Below are 7500 nucleotides of genomic sequence, written 5' to 3'. Positions count from 1 at the left end.
AAGACATCATAGCTGAGGCAGTGGGTAGACCAAGAAAGTCTTTACATGAATTGGCGCTTGAACTAGAAACAAAAATGGGAAAGAAGAGAAGTTGTAGTGCTGTATATCGTGAGTTAAAAAAATCTGGTATCAAGCCATTTCATGTTATCAGCAAGCCCAACATCACTCAGCAACAGAGAGAAGACCGTGCATGGTTTTGTGGTTCATTTCTTAAAGATTGGGATGAAGCTGACTTTCTCCATGTTGCCACATCAGGTGAATTCTTCATTTACACAGTCAGGAAGCCAAATCATAAAAATGAAATCATCTGGTTTGCAAAGTTGGATGATATCAGTGATGACATGCACTATCGCCAGGTTGTGAAATTTCCTGAATGTTTGGGAATTTTTCTGTTTCACAGCCAAACGGTTAATGTGAATCATCAAAGAAAAAGGACAGTCATGGAATGGCAAATGCTTCAGAGAAACTGTGCTTACTGGTGGCGTATTTCCTTTCCTCAAAGATCCTGAAAATGTGTTATCTGTTGAAGAAGTCACATTTTTGCATGATAAGGCTCTTCAGACACAGGAGCTGCTTCGAAACAGTGGTATCAATTTCTTCTCGTCAAGTGAATTTCCTGACCTTAATGTGTGTGAAAACATTGGTAGCATCTTAAAGGATGGCGTTGAAGCGCGCACAGTGAGCTATGATGGTATACCAAGCCTCGACGACCTGCGAAGAGAGGTGACCGAAGTGCTCAGGGAAATGGAGTTTGAGTCTCAGCTTTTTTGCAGTTTGGTAAAATCATACCCCTCAAGAATGCAGGCTGTGGTACAGGCAAATGGAGGCCACACAAAATATTAAATACTCAGAGAAAAACTTAAATAAATACCTGTTCTGAATTACTTTTGTTTTTGTCCATATCAATTTTAGTTTATGCTGTAGAGGGGAGGCCTCTAATTTCGAAACACCCTGTATGACCGATTTCGCTTGAAACTGCCAACATCTTGCAACAAGGATATTCCGATTAGATTGCATTCTGTAAACAGCTAAACCAATACTATAAATTATTTACAAGTGACTTCGTTTTTAGATAATGTATGCATGTGTATGCATGGAAATATGTTAACGTATGCACTTATATACATCAAAAGTATACATATAAATATATATGTATATACACATATATATGTATGTATATATATATATATATATATATATATATATATATTATATTATATTTTATTTATTTATTTATTTATTTATTTATCTATAAACACCTTTAATTAAATTTTGTATTGAGCAATTTGAAAAATGTACAGCAAGGTCCAAGAGTAATGTTTTGATCTTCGTGTTTTGCACTTGTACCTTTTGTACTGACGAATGGAGGGAGGTGACACACAATCCACTTATTACTGTGACCCGTGGTCACTTCCCTTAATCATCTATAAACGGGAAAAATGGCAGCGCCGCTCAAAAAAACTGCCAAATCTACCAAATTATCACCCTTTGTTCCTGAAATGTTTGATCGGGTTTAAGAACGTATAGCAGCAGTGCTGATCACCTTCGAGTCTCAACCTTTTGTAGCCAGTGCATAGATAAGGGTGCATAACTGTTCCTGAGTCACAGTGAAGGCAAGTACATATCTTCCTATTAAATAGTGATTACCTTTTACCACCTATGTTAATTCCAAGAAAATTCGGAGACACATCACAACGTAATGAAATGAGTTTCATCACCTTCTCTGACTCTTTGAGTTAGTCACATAAAAAATTGTTGCATGCACTTATGTGGGATCATTCACCCTGATCCAGCTATCAACAACAGGGTTGTGATCGACAGGTCTTGTGATATTGTACCTAACATGTCTGTTGTCTCTATTTACATCTATACCTTCACCTCAGAACTCCCAAATACCACTTGGCCCTCCCTCCCAGCCATCTACCGCCAGATTAAAAGCCAAAATAAGGACCAAAGTGGCTGCTGCCATGATCAAAGTTGGAGCAGATCAGCAACTGGTATAATCAGCGGAGTATGATTCTCAACTCAGGCAAAACTGGGACTATAGATCAACCGATCTCGTTGCAGCCTGGAGTTAGATTCGGAGCAAGAAACATGAAAATAATAATAAAAAAAAAAAGAATTGCACCAAACTTCACAGGGAACTTATAAAGGAGTTACATGCAACGACGGGCACCTTATTTAGAAGCTTATTTCTCAAACTCGTGATCTAAAGGTGTTAATTTTGTTATTACTGAGGTAAAAATAAAGCTATTCTCGGACTTAGTAAGTAAACTTGACTTATAATAGAGAGTTTAAGGATGTCCTTTTCCCCCCAGTCTCTCTTGTAATTCCTATTTTCCTTGATGCTTTTCCGTTCACCTTTCTCTTCCGCTTCAGTGGGTCTTCTGATTAATTTTTTTTTCCTTCGCTCTTCTTTCTCCTCAGTTCATTGCTCACTTTTTTATCTCTTTGGCTCTTAATATAATGAGGTCACTAGAACTTTTCTTTTATTATTTTTCCTTTAACAGTTGGCCTTCCTAAGTCTCAGTCTCATTGGTTTTCTACAGTATTTTTCAGCCAGTCGTGACAATATGGAAATTCTATTTTTTTTTTACATCCTTTTAACAGTGCCCTTTTTTTTTTACGTATACTTTCTCCCCTTTTCACACAAGCTTTCCATTGCTTCTTTACTTGATATTGAATTCCTTTCCTTTAAATACCTGTGCTCTTTCTTTTTCTTTCCCTGTTTAGTCTCCTTTAAAAATCTTGCTTTTACTACCCTAGTATCTCGTTCAGCGGTCTCTCTCTCTCTCTCTCTCTCTCTCTCTCTCTCTCTTTCTTTTCGACTTCCATGAATTTTGCTCTGTCATGTTTACTTTTAACTCTTAATCTTATTGTCCAGTCATATTCTTCTTTTTATTTCTCTGCCTTTCATGAATCCTGTTTTAAAAGTTACACCATTTTGAGTTATTTTCATGACTTTAATCAATCAAAAGTGTAATTAATTTCCAATGTTCGACTGGATTGTATTCAGCAGAGCTTACCTTTAATAGCAGCTGATCATGACGTTCATACAATTTATTCGAGGTTGCTGAAATAATTGTATTGAAATTTCAGCATTAAAACCAATAAGGTTCTATTTTTAGCGGGGTTTTTAAAACTTTTAAAATTGATTTGTATATCTTTGAAGATTAATCTTTAAATTTCTCCGTTCGATTTGTTAGGATTAAAAAGATAACTTAATTTTTGGACAGCAAAGCAAAGAAATAAAGAGTTTCATTGACATGGCCATAGTTTTAACATCTTTCATTCAAACTGTACCTCTTAACTGCCATAAATATTATTTTTAGAATCTTGCTTCTTTTTCATCTTTTGGAGCATCTCTCAGGCCTGCCATGGTGACTGCCATTAAAATTTAGATGCAGTGTCAAATATAGAATAGGTATATTCATTTCTTTTCAATAGCCGAATGCTTTCCTTTTGAAGTCAGCAAGTTTTTTGCTATTTTCACTGACCCATTTCATTTATCCCAAAGAACGTGAACAAAGTAACAATACAAAGAAATAAGGATTTCCATTAAAATGGGCATAATTATACTACCTTTCACTCTAATCATATTCCTGAACGGTCATAATTCTTATTTTTAGGGCCTTGCTCCTTTCTGAGATTGGTGAGACATCTCTCAATCTGCCCTAATCTTTTATCATGACGATTGCTATGGAAATTCAGATCCGATACAAAAGGATAAAACATAAACATTTCTTTGTCTCTTCAGTTGGCGAATACTTTCCTCTTGAATTCCAAAAAACTGTTTTACTGTTATCGCTGACCCATTTCATTTCAAAAAAGAAACAATGCAAAAAACAATATTTCCGCACATTAGTCTGATCTGCAACCGCCCAAAGAAATGGAGCGAACAATCTCATCAAGCGAATCTCCAGCGAACAAGATTTGCAAATCAAATTTCGGCGGCTCGCGAAAGGTGGAGGAGGAGGTTTGCTCGAGCGGAACAGCGTTGTTCATTCTCTTTAACGCCGACTGTTGTTTCCGGAAGAGAAGCGTTTGAACCCTAACAAGAGACTCAGAGGCTGGGTCAAAGGACCCAGGATCTTCGCAGGGACTGGAGATTACTCTCTAATCCGCCCTGCCTTCGAGGATCTGCGAGGAACGTGGCAGGAAACGATAGAACAACAAGTTGGGTGTCCAGTTGTCGAAGCTTACCGGACTATCGGATGATCTTCAGTTGGCTGAGGAACATACGGGCGTGTCTGCGAATTTATTTGCTTGTCGAATATGATTTTGGGAAATGAAGGAATTTGTAGCCGAGGTATACGTAGAATGATAGTTTTTGCTTTTATATAAATAATTGGAAGAAGTTTTCCTTGAAATAAACGTTAAATACAAAACCTCAGTTTGCTTGACACCTGTCATTAATGAACTATAGTCCCTTTTTATTCCCTTAATTTTTCTATTTTTTTTTTTTTTTTTGTTTTAGTTTTCTGAAAAGAAAACTATTGTGCCGACTTTGTCTGTCCGACCGGACTTTTTTCTGTCCGCATTTTTCTGCCCGCACTTATTCTGTCCGCACTTTTTTCTGCCGGCACTTTTTCTGTCCGCCCTCAGATCTTAAAAACTACTGAGGCTAGAGGGCTGCAAATTGGTATGCTGATCATCCACCCTCCAATCATCAAATATACCAAATTGCAGCCCTCTAGCCTCAGTAGTTTTTATTCTAATTAAGGTTAAATTTAGCCATAATCGAGCTTCTTGCAACGATATAGGATAAACCACGACCAGGCCGTGGTTAAAGTTTCGTGGGCCGCGGTTTATACAGCATTATACCGAGACTACCGAAAAATTTATCTTTTTTTCGCTGGCCTTGATTATGTGATGTACAGAAAACTCGATTGCACTGCATTTTAAGGTTTCTGTAAAAGAAAGCTATTATGACGGCTTTGTCTGTCCGTCCGCACTTTTCTGTCCGCCCTCAGATCTTAAAAACTACCTTGGCTAGAGGGCTGCAAATTGGTATGTTGATCATCCATCCTCCAATCACCAAATATACCAAATTGCAGCCCTCTAGCCTCAGTAGTTTTTATTTTAATTAAGGTTAACTTTAGCCATAATCGTGCATCTGGCAACGATATAGGCCAGGCCACCACTGGGCCGTGATTAAAGTTTCGTGAGCTGCGGGTCATACAGCATTATACCGAGACCACCGAAAGAGATCTTTTTTCGGTGGCCTTAATATTATGCGCCGTAGCGACTGTACAGAAAACTCAATTACGCCGAAGAAACTTCGGCGCATTTTTTACTGGTTGTCTTAGTTCTTGCTAGAAAAAACAGTAAATGTCATCACTGGCAACCAAGGAGGTAGAAAAATATAACCAATGCTCCTCACAAAAGTTAGAACTCATTTGAAACCGAAGATTGTGGATAACTTCTGACCTCCGCGTTGTCTTCTCGTAACAAAGTTTGAGTAGGAAATATAATCTCGCTAGTTTTCGAGCTTCTGCATAGGTTATCACGTAAACAAATAAGTAGAAAAATGTGCCGAAGAAACTCGGTATAATGCTGCATGAGCCACGGCCCATGAAACTCTCAGCCGGCCGTGGTGGCCTGTGTTGTTGCGTTACCAGAAGCACGATTATGGCTAAATTTAACCTTAAATAAAATAAAAACCACTGAAGTTAGAGGGCTGCAATTTGGTATGTTTGATGATTGGAGGGTAGATGATCAACATGCCAATTTGCAGCCCTCTAGCCTCAGTAGTTTTTAAGATCTGAGGACGGACAGAAAAAAGTGCGGACGGACAAAGCCTGCAAAATAGTTTTCTTTTACAGAAAACTAAAAAGAGGGCGAAAGAGTTTTTAAGAACGGCTGGTGTATTTATCTTTTACATCCTAAGGCTACGCTTATAGTTTCTATAACGAAACAGCTTCGTCGTCATTATCATTCATTGTTCATTTCGTAATATTTGCCACAAACCTTTCAAGTTTTTCTAGGACTTCTTTTATATCTTTATTTACCTTTGTGACCTGCCTTACCTTATTCGATAAAGTCCCATCGAATTTGTACTAATAAGAATACACAGTGACTGATAAAAATGCATTTTTGTCAACTTGCTGATTTTTTAAAATAAAATTAATTTATCTTTTTTTGTTAAACGACTCAGATGACCACGTGATTTTCGTGCCTATGCGAATTGAAATTTCAAGATTTAGCTGGTGTTCCATGAAATTAGTTATTCGGGAGCTATCAATTTTCAACTTTATGTAAAAGAAAACTAATGTGCCGGCTTTGTAAGTCCGTCCGCACTTTATTCTGTCCGCACTTTTTCTGTCGGCCCCCTCAGATCTTAAACTACGGAGGCTAGAGGGCTGCTGATTAGTACGTTGATCATCCACCCTCCAATCATCAAACATACCAAATTGCAGCCCTCTAGCTTCAGTAGCTATTATTTTATTTAAGGTTAAAGTTAGCCATAATCATGCTTCTGGCAATGATATAGGGTTGGCAACCACCGGGCCGTGGTAAAGTTTCATAGGCCGCGGCTCATATAGCACAATACCGAGACCACCACCGAAAGATAGATCTATTTTCGGTGGCCTTGATTATACGCTGTAGCGGCTGTACAGAAAACTCGATTGCGCCAAAGAAACTTCGGCGCATTTTTTCTTGTTTATTCATAAAAATCATTGCCTAATATTTTTAATTATCACTCTTCTTTATGTTCACGCATTTTTTTTTAATTGTTTCGTCATACCTAGATTTATCATTTCCATAACATTTCTTCACCTTCACCACAGTTCATTTCAGTGCATTAAAAATCTTGTAACAACTTCAATTTCAAATACTTGGAATATCTAAAGTCATGCTTGTTCGTAATTAGGCAAGATGTAATATACGAGTATCTGATTTCGGGATACATAAGTAATATACCTGTGTGAGAACGTTTTTTATCAAGGGATAATTGGAGGCAATGCATAACGTATCTAATCTGATCCTGTCCAGAAGAAGTTAAAATCAAGCGTACTTTTTTTGAATGCAAAAGAACGTCCATCTTAAAATTTTTAAAAAATCAATTAGCATCAGAGATTTTTAAATTTTGAGATCTACTTACTTTTGCATTTAAAGAAAGCACGCTTGGATTTTAAATATTTTAAAATGAACTTACTTTTGAATTTTAAAAAAGCACGCCTGGATTTTAAAGATGTCAGGATGAACTTACACATTTTCTTCTTGGAATATCTTTCAATAGCTTTCGTGAAACTAAATTTTTAAAGAATCAGATAGCATCAGTGATTTTTAAATTTTGAGATGTACTTACTTTTGCATTTAAAGAAAGCATGCTTGGATGTAAACAATTTTAAGATGAACTTTTGCTTTTGAAAATGTGCACTTGTATTTTAAGAATTTTAAGATGAACTTAATTTTGCATTTTGAAAAGTACGCTTGGATTTTGAAACTTTTATGACGAATTTAGTTTTGAAATTAAAAAAGCACGCTTGGATTTTA

The sequence above is a fragment of the Macrobrachium rosenbergii genome, chromosome 3 (genome assembly GCF_040412425.1).
Source record: "Macrobrachium rosenbergii isolate ZJJX-2024 chromosome 3, ASM4041242v1, whole genome shotgun sequence".
Classification (NCBI taxonomy): Eukaryota; Metazoa; Arthropoda; class Malacostraca; order Decapoda; family Palaemonidae; genus Macrobrachium; species Macrobrachium rosenbergii.
The sequence above is the reverse complement of the archived record's forward strand: the minus strand, read 5'-3'. Positions refer to the sequence as shown.